The sequence below is a fragment of the Mytilus californianus genome, unplaced genomic scaffold (assembly GCF_021869535.1).
Source record: "Mytilus californianus isolate M0D057914Y unplaced genomic scaffold, xbMytCali1.0.p SCAF_6, whole genome shotgun sequence".
NCBI classification, from domain to species: domain Eukaryota; kingdom Metazoa; phylum Mollusca; class Bivalvia; order Mytilida; family Mytilidae; genus Mytilus; species Mytilus californianus.
Window position 1 is genome coordinate 39677755 of NW_026262712.1, and position 16155 is coordinate 39693909.

Here is a 16155-nt window from a genome sequence, read left to right on the forward strand (position 1 = left end):
ACTCAGACGTAAAATGTAGGCCGTTGTGTGAACGCTCTTTATCCAAGATGTATTCATCAATGACGTTTCGTTAGTATGCGATGTCTAGTACACTAGATAAAGACAGAAACCAAAAACTTAAGCATAGTTTTCGGTGGCAATCAATGTGCTTTACTGTGCAAGGTTTATGTATTCAATGATGAAATGTCATTAGAATGGATAAATTAAACCCTTCATATATATCCGGACGAATTATTAAAAAGTAAAATTGAACATGTTTAGTAAGAAAAGCACTTATTTTTACGCTATTCATTTTTGTAATTTGTAATATAAAAAGAAGATGTGGTATTATTGCCAATGAGACAACTCTCCACAAGAGACCACATGACACAGAGATTAACAACTATAGGTCACCGTACGACCTTCAACAATGAGCAAAGCCCATACCGCACAGTCAGCTATAAAAGGCCCCGAAATGACAATGTAAAACAATTCAAACTAGAAAACTAACGGCCTAATTTATGTACAAAAAATGAACGAAAAACAAATATGTAACACATAAACTAACGACAACCACTGAATTACAGGCTCCTGACTAGAGACAGGCACACACATACAGAATGTGGTGGGGTTAAACATATTAGCGGGATCCCAACCCTCCCCCCTGACCTGGGACGAACTATAACAATCAGTTGAAAGAAGCTGGGTCTGGTTGTTGTCTATTTGACATATTCCCCATTTCCATTCTCAATTTTAACTCATCAGATGGATAAAAATACAAATATTACAATTACAAGTGATTATGGCCGGGTACTTGTATATCCAAACAACAAAAAAACACTAAGTATAGATCTGAGAGTACTTGCAGTTACTGACAGCTAGTTCAAAGCCACTAACAACTATTACAAAAATCATGCATCTAAGACTAAATTATCAATCCGTACACATCCAACATCCGATGGATATAGTGTAAAGACGTAATAAACAGTCAGAGTAAAACATGACCTTGTGAATGCCAAGATACAGGTATCGACAGATTGTAGATCCATGAATGTGTATATGTATATAACAATAATATTTAGTTTGCTTTTAATTTACTGATAACAAAATAAATATCAGCACCAATAAAAACAATATCTAATGATCTAATTACAGTGTTGAATTAGTAACCTTTTAGAATAAATTTATTTAAAGGATCGATAAATTTACCAGGATCGTTTCTTAATTTCCGGGCACGGTAAACAATATTGCCGAAAAAATAAGGATGTGCAATTCCATTTGAAATAAGTTTTCTACAGGTACAACCAAACTTCAAAACCAAATCTTTATATCTGTGGAAGAATTTAGTAAAGGTTTTAAGTAATTTGTGGTAACGAAATCCCTGGCTTAATAATTTACCAGTAATACATAGATTACGTTCGTTGAAATAAAAAAAGTCGCAACAGACACGGGCATAGCGAACGAGTTGTGAAATATAAACACCGTAAGATGTTGCCAAAGGAACATCACCATCCAAAAAGGGAAAATTAACAATAGGGAACGAAAAATCGTCCCTTTTGTCGTAAATTTTAATGTGGAGTTTCCCGTGTAAAACCGAAATATCTAAATCTAGGAAAGGACAGTTGTTACCGTTTACATTTGATTTATTTAAAGTAAGTTCCTTTGGGTATATTTCGGCAGTATAATGAGAAAATTCTTGATTATTTAACGAAAAAATATCATCAAGATAATGGTAAGTGTTGTTGAATTTATCAATTAAGGTAGCACAATACAAAAGCAACTAAATTTTATCAAAATTTCATTTTCAGCTGTTTTTGTTACTCCTTAATATTCAAAAACCACAGAAGAAAAAAATATTTACAAGTCTTGCACTGTTAATGAGTTTTGATGATAATTAGTTTGATAAACAAATGCACATGTCTGACTGATACAAGATAAGAACATGTCGGCAGTACTATGTGGTTAATCAATATAATCATTTGATAGCTTTACGACCACTGACCAGCAATAAAAATAACAATTATGAAAAAGAGGTTGATTAGGGATTTATGAAAAAATGAAGAAAATGAATTCCAAATAAAAATACATTTCTTTATTGGAGCTGCCAGGGGAAAAACAAAACAACTATTTGGAGCTATAGAGGGAATCAAAATATAAAGAACAGATATTAAACAAATGTAATTGTACAACAATAAATGTTGCTGATGTTTATGCTAGAATTTCTTGAGGAGAATGTTTAAATATTGAAGTTAATGGGGTACAAGTAGGAAAATCCTTATTTATTCAATTGTGACACATTCATTTTTGTCATGAAAATGTATTTTTAAATGAAATTAGCTCCTAGATGGGTGCCCCTATATGCCTGATTTTCACACATACTGTTCCTTGACCAGTTATCGTTAAAAGGGTGTCTCAGATTTCCAAAAACATCAATAGAACAAATTTTATACCCAATTTTATTTAGTGATCTCTTATGAATTGAGGTTGCAAACTTCATTGAAGGTTTATGAGAGAATGAAATACACTAGGAAAAATCTGAGACACCCTTTTGGGTCAAACTGTGTTGCACAAGAATCTATAAAATATTTTGGAATGGTATGAATAACAAAGAAGCTAATTTCATTCAAGTGTGGACATCACAATATAGCAACCAATTACATACTAATTAATGATGTAATAATCATGTCATAATGAAATAAACCATTTGAAAGATTAATCTTTATTCTTTCTTTTGGTACCTCATTTATAAAATTTAAAGCTGGATGAAAGAAATTACATCAAAAGAAAAGTCAAAACTGTCAACAGAATCGAAAGGACCATCAAAGGCACGCAATTTATCAAAAACATCCAAAGAATTTTTTACACTCCAAAAATAGTTAATTCCACTATTTTCATATATTTTATTACAATAGTTTATGATAAGCTCTTTGATACTAGTTAAGGAACTTGTTAAAATCACCGTAAGGTTAGTTGTAGAACATTTACTAGAGGCCGAGATGAACCGATATTTTACTGTTTTTTTGTAGTTTAGGTAACCAATACATAGTAGGGACCTTCAAATGTTCAGAAGAAGCCTTAAGCTGTGATGTGGTTATGATATGTTTGTTAACTCTATGACTCTGCGCATGGACTTGAATGTAGATGAATTTAAAATTTTATTCTTAAGAACGTCCGTGTAGTATTTACGGCATACCACCACCACATTGTTGGCTGCTTTGTCGGCCGGTACAAACACAAAATGCTTTGAAAGTTCTTGAAGTTTATTTCTTATTCTGGAAATAGGCGTATTATGTACTCTATTTTTTACTTCTAAATTATTTTCAAAATGTGATATTCTATTATCTACCACATTCATACATTTATTTACATGTAAATAAGAATCAATACTTTTACTCACAAACTAAGCATTGTCAAATCCCTCTGACTTTATTTTATTTGTCAGCAAGTCGGCTGAATGAACACCCTATTTGATGAAAAATGAAAAAGATTCCATCTATGAAAATGTACCGCATATACAATAAAAGTGAATCGCCCTCCCAGTGAAAATTAAGTGAAATAATGTATCATTGTTCGACAGTAAACATGAATCCCATAACGAAAGCAGCATAGTGGAAAATAACTCAATATCAACGAACTGAATAACAAATAGATATAGGAAGATGTGGTATGAGTGCCAATGAGACAACTCTCCATCCAAGTTACAATTTATAAAAGTAAACCATTATAGGTCAAGGCACGGCCTTCAACACGGAGCATTGGCTCACACCGAACAGCAAGCTATAAAGGGCCCCAAACAAATTACTAGTGTAAAACCATTCAAACGGAAAAACCAACGGTCTAATTTATATAAAAACGAGAAACGAGAAACACGTATGAACTACATAAACAGACGACAACTACTGTAATCAGATTCCTGACTTAGGACAGGTGCAAACATTTGCAGCGGGATTAAACGTTTTAATGGTACCAAACCTTCTCCCTTTTCTGAAACAATAATATAACATCACAACATAGAAAAACACACTATAAAATATCAATTGGAAGGCTTAACTTAATAAAAAAACACACAATGAACGAATAAATTTGACCTGTGACACCTGAATGCAAATACACAGTTAATAAAACCTGTTATAAACATACAACATTAATTGCTACGTTAAAACGTGTATTTTTATGAAAATAAAACTTTACCGCGGCTTTTAAATCTCGTGCACGCACCGTTCGTAAAATATTCTTCTCATATTTACCTATTTGTGTAACGATTTTACACCTGGGTCGCTGTATGTGCGATTTAAAAATGCCTGCATCTCTTACCTGTATCATGAGTTTATCAAAACAATCCAGTTGATGTATTATTTATTATTTTATTCCAAAATCATCAATTTTTCGTCTGTTTATTTATCATTCTACATTAGAAACTTATGGCATATACAGTGAAAATGGTATTTCAGGATCCGCACTTTATATACACTGATAATGTAAAGTACTCTAATCAAATGTTACTTTTATGTATTCAAAACTACATGTACGTACATTACTTATATTGTGCAGACAGTGTCACGCATTTAACCCGATGAGGAATACGCACAGCAAACCTTAAGTAAATATCTTCACCCCAATCCAACATAGCCAGTAAAATTTTCAAATTTTTATCCCGGTCGACACACTGTTAGAGTTTTGATATGACACATTTTCGATTAAACTTTAACAAAGAAGAATTAAAAGCCAAGCAATCATTATAACATGTAAAACGGAAACGTAGTAATGAAATGCCGTCTGATATCTGATATCCACTTTTCATCAATTTCTGACCGTGTTTATATCTGTACTGCAACTACAAGTCTCTGTTATCAGAAGAAGACAATAAGAAAAAAAAAACTCAACAGAAGCTACTATAACATACAAACGAAGACGTTTTACGTATTAAGCTTATTTCAGTACATTGTAGATATAAACAATTCACCAAAGTTTCATGATTACTGCTAATGCATTTTTGAGTTATTGTCCGAAATACTGGAAAATCCCCCTTTTTATGAATAAAAACCCAAAACTCAAAAAAGATAAATCAGATTTTTTTTTTAAATCGAAAGGGAATTTATATTAATATATATATAAACAATTCACCAGAGTTTCATGAAGATTGTTCGAAACATTTACAGTCTACCACACAGCCCTCTATCTGTCGCTATTCTGGAGCGCTCCTTGATCTTGTATTAAATGTCAGATTAGCTAGTATTATCTAAATACTTGTCACTTTCAATTAGATATATTATTGTTTTCAATTATTATCTGTTAAAAGTTTTACTATGTACCAAATGGCATGGTGTGTGTAATATGACTCCCAACAATGTAAACACTACCGGTCTTGTCAAAGATGGAGATTTCACTTTATGAAAAATTTAGAGAGAAAGTTGAAAAGTAAGTATTTTCAAGATTATTAATTTTACGCACATGTTGAAAAAAAATGAAATTTATATAAATAATTATAAAATTTAGGAAAAAATGCCTGAATGTACCATGACGATTCTATTGCGGATCAAAATTTATTTCTTATGAATTGACTGAAAAGTATGATAATAATTATAGATAATTTCTATTATTTTATGTTTTAGACTTTAAATTAAGTAGACTGTGCATGTTTAAACTGCTTTACATAAATTTTGGTTTTCAATATTTCTGATTAGAAATTGACAATATTTCTATTGTTTTAGAACTGATAGTCTTGGGTAAAACATGTTTGAAAATGTCCGTTTACTCCGGGAATTATCAACAAAGCTTTTTTCCGAGAACAATTTTACCTGGATATCTCTTAAAGACATTCTCCAATTCCTTAGACAACATCATAATATTACAGATCATATTAAAGAAATCAAGCGATTCAATATTTTAAAAGAATTTAAGGGACACAAGTTTGGCGTTTTGGAAAAAGAAAGTGAACCATTTATCAATGTTACATCTTTCCATCGATACATCTTCAACCACTGTGACCAGCTTCAGATATGCAGTGAGATTGTACTTCAAATACAGAGTAAGCTTACTCCAAAACGAGATGAATTCTGCTTACAAAATCCACAAGACTTGTACAAAGTCATAGCTTCGAAAAATTTTAGTTATTCAAAATTACAGGATGTTGTTTACAATGAAATATCAATAGATGAAGATAAAATATCTTCACTTCATAAACAATATCAATCTGATTTTACTAAAAATGAGTGGATTAAAATTTGTCTCTTTGAAAACCATTTTTTACTTGAATTTGAAGAAGCTGAATATGCAGAGTTTGAGGAACAACTTGCAGCAAAATATAACTTTCTTCAAAACATAGATGCGGTCAAAGAGATAACAAAATCTATAAGTCGGACATCAAAAAGAACTATAAAATCAAGACAAAAGAGACAGAACACTGCTTCTGAAAATGAAGAAATTCAGTTATATCCTGAAAAAGTTCACATTGTCAAGAAGGTAGAGGTTGAGCTTACAGATTTATTTGAAAATGAGATTGAGAAAGTTGTTGTGTCAAATTGTATCAACAAATGTAAACACGAATTCTCCTGTCATGTCTTTGCTGAGTTGAAAAATGAGCACTGTTTGAATAATGAAGAACTGATTCAAACTATTCAGCTGCACTTAAACCGAAAGCATGACCTTAAATGTAGTTTAATTATTTTATTACAATCAGGCACGTTTGCCTCCTTCCTAGCAGATAATGGCAAAATAGCTCGTTTTAAGTTCTTAGAGGAGTTCCAACAAACAGGTCTTCCAGAGAGCATTATATTTGCTTACAGACTACCTGATCTGGCAACAAAACCAGATGTTGATATTCCTGAAAATATTCCACAATGTGGAGAATGTCACATAAGTGATAATAAACAATCAGCTCCATTGCATTGGAAAAAATTCAATTTGTGACAAGAATGGTCACTTGATGTACCATTGTCAGTACAATTATTACTTGAATCTTTTGTCAACCAGAAAAGCTTAGACAGGTCATCTGAATTAGAAAATTTTGTGAAGACAAAACTTTTAAAACTTTATAGTATATATGATACACTCTTGAATCTTACTAATAGAAACTACTGTGGAGTTTTACAAGATCTTAATACACAAGAACTTGCCATGAATTACCAATCAGTTGGTACTGTGTTCAGCATTTCATCAAGTAGTGGTGCTACTCTTAGTCTGAATTCTGCAGAAAAGAAATTAAAACAGAAAGCTGCAGATGACATATGCAACTACAATACCTATATCCGGAGGTACCCCATGAAATACCAAACATTGGCAGGAATGAGAAACAATCTAGTATCTTTACAGGAGTGTTTGATAGTTGTAATGATGGACAACTTAGTACGGCTGAAGTATCATTCAGACCCCAATCCGGGTGAAAATAGATCAATGCAGCTATGCACACTGCCTATAACTATAAAAGGTGTACCTATAAATTCACTTAAGATAGAAGAAAAATGGCATGATCAAAATATCTGTGACCAATCTAACTGTTGTCCATGCAAAATTGACCAAATACTCACAAAAAGAAGATTTTAACCATAGAATTCTATCACTGCTACCAGAGGAAGAAAGCTGTTTTACACGATTCAGAAATATGATGACATGGACATTATTTGATGTTTGGAAACAGATTGCTGAAGGTTAGTATACATTTCAAAATAACTTGTAGATTTGCAATCTTAATCCCATTTTAAGGAATGGTTGAAGTGTACTTGAAAAGAATCAACTAATGCTGGAATCTTTCAAAGCCGTGTCTCATAAAATATTATGATGTAAAATTAAAACAATTTTTTAAAAAAGACAGCACTTTCTACGTATGGAAAAACCCAAAATGACAAATCATAAAAAAAAGTTTCTGTCTAGCAATTCAAAGAAAGGTAATACATTTCACACAAAAACAATACTAGCTTCACACCACTGACGTGAACATGGTACCATAACACATGGATCACTTGGTATATATTCTGTAATTTAGGCCAACATGGTCACTGCTATTAATTCTACTCATCAATGCTCAAGCAAACATGAATGTACACAATGATTAACTCATTCATGCTAAAGAGCATGAAGTTGTTTATAGTAGTACTTATTCAAATTGAATGAAACAGTAAAAATCCCTGCAAGTATTTAAATGGCTCCACTGTAGCAGAAGTGGCATTAAAGTTTACCCTGTCCGCCCATTTATAATTGGTTTCCGTTCTTTAACTTCAGTTTGCCTCAACAAAATGTTATGAAACTTATACACACAATGCTTATTACCACAAAACTTAACCCGAATAATTCAGTCCCTCCCCGTGATCGACTCTCCCGCTCGCGAGGGCCTGAACTCTTTATACGATAAAAACGCGCACAAAACTCAGATCAAGTTGAATTTGGGTGGCATCACTTTTACCGTTCTGGAGTTATGCCCCTTACTACATTAAATCCAAGCGGGGCAACCATCCGTGTCCCATGGACACATGCTACATTAACTTATTTCTAATGTCCTCTTTTTATTTCCAGTGATTCCAAATTTCCGTTTTGTCTTTATCATTCTGCCTGTTTAAGCTAAATAAATACAGTAAACCAATTAAATAAAATAGAATTTAATAGTTTTCATTTTAACTCTAAATTTTAGATGACGATGAATTTCTACAGCAAGGTGGTTTGGAAAGAAAAGTTTGTGAAAATGATACATTAGAGAGATCTTTTGCAGCATTGGATATTCAACCGGAGGATATTGGGGATATTGAGGTAATATCATGCTACATAAGAAAACTTTGGGGAAAAAAAACTGCCTTCAAGACGATTCTGTTATATCTTAAAAAAATATATATTTGGACAACAATATGTTATGTTTGTTAAATACATTACATTTGCATGATTTCCTTTGTATTACACACATCATCAACTGGTGGCATGTCATTTCTATATTAAAGAAAATGCATACACAACAATTATTTTTTACCAGAAAAAATACTTAAAGTACAATGTCTCAATATTGTTTTTGTTTAAAAAAAATATTTAAAATATTTATTGATTGCTTTTTCCTAGGAAGATAAGAAAGAGGCTTTGAAAGGGTGAAATGGTAGTTTATTACAAACAATCATAAGACAACAGTTGTTAAAAGAAAGATACATATTAAACAGTCAACATTTTGTTTCAGATTCACGAAGAATTAGTGCAAGAAACAGATTCTGAAGGTAGTGACTGTTCATCATCTGAAAATGATGAAGACAAAACAATTGATTATGAAGTATGTTTAAGTGAAGATGAGAATAGTGAAGAGGCATCAACAGCAGAAGAGATAGATATTGAAGAAGAAATCTACTTGCAGAACATTTTTGAAGATGTTGAGATCAAAATAACATCTGACACAGAATTAGACAATTTGGACTCTTATTTTAAACCTTTGGATCAATCCACCGATGCTAATACACAAGCGTCTGTTGAGTCACAAAATGAAGATGAAAATGTACAAAGTACAGATGAAGTGGTAACAAGCAGAAGTTCAACAATTAACCATGACCTGGTTGCAGGGAGATTTGGATTTAGGCAACATCAATCACCTCCGATGTTGACAAGACACCCACTCCCTGCAACAGGCAGCGATGACAATATACAGAAACTTAGGGAGGTACTTGATGACATAATGACAAAGGTTAATTCCAATGATGCTGCACATGGTGGTTTGAAAATTCTGTTTGCTCCTGACAACAAAATAGGCAGTAATTTGCTAAAACTCTTGTCTTCATCCAAAAAATATCAAAATTTTCTACCCGAATTTCCAATACTACATTTGCGTAAATCAAAGATAACAAACTTTTGTACTGCTTACAGGAATGCAGGTATTATAGAAATATTAAAATATATGAGAGATGAGGAATTCAATGACTGGAAAAAACTCATATCAGCCGAGCACATCAACATGGCATCCAAATACGTAAGACGTTTATCCATTGCTCTGAGGGTTGCTTTTGTTACAACATTTTTGAAAACCTTACAGCTTGAAGAACAAAATGCCTTGAACGATGATTTGCAGAATGAGAATGCTAACTGTATGAAATGGAATGATCGATTTGAGGATTTTTTAGAATATGGAAAGTCACAAAATGCTACATTTATGCTACATACTGAAATGTTGAATCACAGTGAAGAGATAAGTGCATTATCATTTGCTGAGCGACTTGGTGGTACAGAAGGATATTCTCTAATGTTAGCAGCAGTTAAAATGTCTTTACCTTTTGCATTTCTTAACGGTTCTACGTCATATGCAGCCTATGCAGGTAATCTATTACACGAACATTACAAATCTGGTAAATTTTATTAAAATGTGAAGGCTGCTTTGTTCACAACACATCAGAAAAGTCCATACAATTTTGGTTTGGACACCCAGAGAGAACTAGACCACAAAGATGTTCTAAAGAGTTTTAGATCTGGAGCAACAATGTCATCTGTTGTGCCAAGAATGGCTTTAATAGACTCTTTGAATGAAGCCCATGATGCAAGCAATAGTACAAAAAGTTTTAATGAGACTAGGGAGGAAATAAGTAGTGCTCATAAACGGAACAATTTACTTGGTCTTTCATTAAACCAAACTGACATTAACTATATCCTTAGAATAGCACGTTTGATCCTACGACAGAATGCCCTATAAACAGACGAGGACATTAAAGTTGTAAATGTTTATTCAATGCCAACAAATATTTTGCCCGAGACCATGCTTGATTCAGCTACATATGAAGCAGGAAAGTACTTGATAACAAAATATATTGCATCCTTTGAATTGTTTGGATACCAGAAGTGTGATATCCCAGATGTTGTGACAATTGAAGGTCCTAAAGAACTGTTGAAAAAACTGAAAGGTGTTACTATCAGAAGGACTGGTACAAAGCAAGAATCACTGATCAAAAGTGAAAGGGATGTCAAAGAAAGTAAACGCAAAAAGACAGTAACCCGACAACATAAAATAGTAGATAGTTTAAGTTCAGAAATGAATGCGTGCCAGGCATTTATGAATTCTGATTGTTCAAAACCCAAAGTTCAGAAGTCAACTGGAATTCAAAAAGCCTTACTTGATGAAATAAAACAAAGCTTATCTATAATTAACAAGACCTCCAGTGAACATAATGCTGACCTGAGTAATTTTCTACTACTTGGACAAACTGCTTTACCTAGTTCATTGTTTTCAGCAGCAACTCATGCAACCGTCGAGTTTGCCGGTGTAAAGTTTAAGACACGCTCTGTAGATGGGAAACTCTACTTAGAATATGTTGAAAAATCCATTATCAACAAGATTTTAAATATCGCTCCTTCACTCCAACGTTTAGTAGTGTGTGAGGAAAAATATACCTTTACACCAGATGAGTTTAAAGCTGTAACAAGATCCCAAAGGCAGAAGACACAAACCTATCCAATTTCACATTTGAAAACGAAAGAAGAAATTCTGAGCGCAACAAAATTTGACAAGACAACAATTATAACAACAACTGAGGGTAAACGTTTGATAATTACATATTTGGCAAGTAATGCAGCAGACCTGAAGTTCCAGAGAAATATAGTCGTTGATTTTGATAGTGAGCTCCATTTGTCACAGTGTAACTGTATTTCGGAAGAATGCCAATGCGAAATATATACAAGCCCTATTCTGTATAACTTTAGTCTTTTGGGAGAATCATCAATTCATACATTAGAAGATATAAAACAGTGCAAAGGGGAAGCAGAGATGGCGCAAGTAGATTGGCTCCTCCAATACCTTCCAGATTTAAAACCTGGCAAGTCTTGTGTAAGTTTTCTATCATCAGGCGACAGTGATGCAATCACAATTCACATGTTTACACTTTCATATATGTGGCCACGATCAGTTGATGGAAAATATCTTCATCCTGTGCATATTGTTTTACAAAAACCTGGATCTGTAATGGATGTTTAAAATATAACAGAAATCCTCCAGATTCTTGAACAGGCCTGGAATGACCCTTACATTGGAATCAAAATGTCCATTTTTTTGTCACTTGGTGGAAATGACTTTCTCCCAAAATTTTATGGGATATCACATTCAACTATCTTACAGACTATTATGAAAAACCAAAATTTGCGAGAAAACTTAGTCAAAGTACAGCCCAACAACAGTAAAATTGAAGTTGAATTTGACTCTAATTTGTATGTAGAGTTAATGAAGATTTTGTACTGTCCCAAGGCTTATAACTACTCTGAACTATCGTTTGAGGAAGTAAGGCAAATTACTATTAAAGTTCCAACCATTAAAGACAACAACCATAATAGGAATCCAAAATTGTGGCTACCAGCATCTTCTGTGATAACAAGGTTGTCTTTAAATGTGATCTGCTATATTAAATATTTAATGACCGCAGGAACTGCTGATACTAGACTTCCTAATTTTTTAGCTGACGGTTGTCTTAAAAAAATCAGTTTCTGGTGAAATTGAATTCGATTTTGGAGAAGCTCATGTTGAAGATATAAATAGTATGATATTAGTTCCATCAAACGTTTTGTTGGAAAAGAATTTAGCCAAACAAACAAGAAAGAATAAAGCATCAAAACGGAAGCAGAATGAAACACCACAGAAAGGAAGACGCAAAAAGTTCAAAACAGGACATCAACTCCCAAAAAGAATTGAGACATTAAACGATGCATTACAAGAGTGTTTCCTTTAAATAATGACAAATGTTATACTCATTGCTCATGCTGATTTTGCTTCATTTGTACTTTTTGAAAAACTTGTAAATTGTATTTTTGTTACTTTTATATATACATATATACATATACTGAAATCTTTACACTTTGATTCAAATAATGGGAGGTAGTTCTCATTGTTAATTAAGAAAAAAGGGATAAGTATCTGCTGCTTCTCCGCTAAGCACAAAGAATTTACCATTTACTGCAAAAACTGGTCAGCTAGGAATAAGAATATTGTTTCTAATATGAACAATTGCATTTGTCCTGATTTATCAAAGGAAGGGGATTCTGTTATAGCCTTAGTGTACTTTTTTAAATGAATTACAGGTAATTGTGAATCCTTGTATTCATATGGATATTTTAATCATTTGTACAATTTAAATGAAATTTTTTTTTAATTTTTCATCCCCCCTTTTTTTTGTTTTACAGTAGTTTAATACTAAATAACTGAAAAGATAAACCTTGAAAATGCAAATGTCATACAGACATGTATGTTCAATTATAAAAACTGTATTTTGCTGTTAAACTTTGCATATTAATTATACAAATTATTATGCAGTTATTCTTTGTTGATTTTTTTCATCTCTTAAAGATAAAGAGTCATGAAAAACAATACCATTCAGTCATGTGTACACACTATAATCAAAAAGGATGCAGAAATTATCACTCTAGCACCTGTGTTATGTTAATTTTACTGATAACATTACAAATGTGATAAATGTCATTACTAAATGAATGCTGACAGCCACTTGAGTTTTATGTTGTTTTTATCTCAACAGTAGTTGTATACAAATTTTCAATTTGAGGGCTGTGTGTAGCACTGTTTATGAGTTATAGTCAGAAAACTGAAAAAAAAATGTTTATGAATAAAATTCCATAACTCGGAAACGTAAAATCTAAAATTGATAAAAATTGAAAGGGCGCTTACGGCGATAGATATAAACAATTCAGCAAGTCAAGTAAACGGGCGTATACAAAGCAAACATTTATAAATGTTTCATTGTTCATTGTTGTTATTTGAAAAAAAACATAATTACGTTAAAAGTAACAAAAACGTTGACTACTGCTTTAAAATTGGTGATATTTTCATGTCAATATCTATTAAACTGTGCTTTTTAAAAAATATGATCAAGGAAAAACATGGTCGAACAAAGTCAGTAAATATAAACAGACTCCAAACTGTTTCAAAACTTAATTTACAATATGGCTGTTTATAATTGAGACTGTTTATAAAAAAGAAATAAAGTCATTAGTTGTGGACATGATAAACATGTGCGATTTGAATTGACAAGACATATATCCTTTATGAGGAAACCACAAAAATAGTAAATGTACGTACTATATTACAAATTATGATTATTAATACAACATTATGTCGTGTACATCGATTTAATGCAGAGTTGAAAAACAAAAACACAAGCAAACTTTGAAATAAGCAATCTCTTTGTAAACGTATTAATAAAATGAAACCATTCTGCGTACGTCATTTGTAAACACTGGACTTTAAAGCGTCTTGATCTAAATTTATTTTGGTTACCATTACCTTTTTGATACCTAAGTAATTACTTTCCTTAATATATATACAGTTGTCTGACACAAAGGTATTATAAAGTAAGAAAGGAATAAATTTTGATATCAATAAGACGATAAAATGCAAAAAATACTATCTATTTTATGCTCTGAAGCGCTTTTTTTTAATTTACCTTCACCAGGAACGCTCAAAGCCAAAAATCTGAAAGCTGGATGGATAAATACGGAACCACACTAATCTAATGAAGAGCTATACAACCAAATTGACCAACACATAATAGACAAATCTGTCTAAGATTAAAATTGTCTGAAGGAGTTGGAACTTGAGCTTCAAAAAGGAATAATTTGATAAAGAGGGCTAACATATAAATTAAGATCTAACCTCTCTGTAGAATTGTAAATACAATTAGAATTAGCTGTGTTCTAAATGTTGTAAAACAAGTGTACTCTAATGCTGTTTTTAATAAAACTATCAGAAGCTGCTCAAGATTATCTATTTTCGACTTTGGGCGTTCCTGTTGCTGGTGAGTCTTGATGTGCGATCGGACGCAGGAGGTTTTCACAGTGTTGTTTCCATTTTATTTAACCTTGTATTTATATTTTACTTAGTATGTTATTTGCGGTATGCTATATCAACTACAAAAACTGTTTTATCAGCGTCTTTGTCAATGTACTATCAGTAAGGTTTATTTGTATGTTTGTTTGAATTGTTTAGTCAGTTGTGTTGCATATCTTTTATATAATTATGTTTACAACGTTTTGACTGCTGGATCACTATTATTGTCACATCAACCTATAATGTTTGTTTATATTTCTCACCTAATTTTGTGAATATAACTGAACTATAATCAACTGTCATACAAGTAAGTGGTTTAGCGAGCTATACAACCAGGGTTTACCTAACATTTTCCTTGGGCAATGCCTGTACGTGTACCTAATCAGAAATATGTCAGTTGCTTTTAACTCGTCTTATTGGTTGATAACGCTTGATTTTGTCAGTTTTATGGACTTCTCAATTTTGAATATACCTAGGTATTTTGTCACATCTTTTTCTATAACATTTTAACGATTAAATTGTCCTAGGGTTGAATATTCTGAGCCATGGAAATCGCATTGAATTTCGTCGTTTTCGTAACATTTCAAATATTTTATTTAAAACATTTTTCGAGGAATATAATTGAAAAGGCAAAACTATATTTTGAAGTGTTGATGTGGCGATAAAATCAAAGATACGTCACTGGTATTCCTTGAAGGATGTACTCAGGTCAGGTTTATGAATGTTTGTCAGATGTTCGGACTTGGGGGTTGATGTGGCGATAAAACCAAAGATACGTCACTGGTATTCCTTGAAGGATGTACTCAGGGCAGGTTTATGAATGTTTGTCAGATGTTCGGTCTTGGGGGTTGATGTGGTGATAAAACCAAAGATACGTCACTGGTATTCCTTGAAGGATGTACTCAGGGCAGGTTTATGAATGTTTGTCAAATGTTCGGACTTGGGTTTTTTTTCCTACGCTACAGTGTAAAACATTTTGCCTCATATCACCCCATTTTCTTTTCATAGAAAACTTCAATGGCTCAAAAAAAGGACAACACAAAATTTTATGCAGTCTAGCCTTTTTTCTTACGATTTGAGACCCAAATAATGCCAATGCTAAATATAAGGTAAAAGTCTGAGTTAGTCTTTTCCCGCCATCTTGAAGAAATCAAATATCGCAAAAAGGAGTTCCATAACCTATCAATATTTTTAGTTTATTTTGTTCCTTTATTAATGATCTTCTGACTTATAATACATTGTATCAACTCAAAATTCTAGATTTGTTAAATTTCACCTAACTTCATCCTTAATAGTACAAGAAATAATTTTTTCAATGCAAATACAAATTGTGTTAAACATAGGAAATGTAAATGAGAAAAAATAATCATTGAGATGTTATAGTAATGTATAACTTTATGAATTAA

The 16155-nt window shown here is 32.3% G+C and overlaps 1 protein-coding gene across 1 annotated transcript in view; it reads right to left on the reverse strand.

Annotated features, from left to right (window-relative positions):
• LOC127706409 (sulfotransferase 1C4-like) overlaps positions 1 to 16155 on the reverse strand; it is a 96660-nt gene that overhangs the window by 32720 nt on the left and 47785 nt on the right. The gene's annotated exons all lie outside the window — the stretch shown is intronic.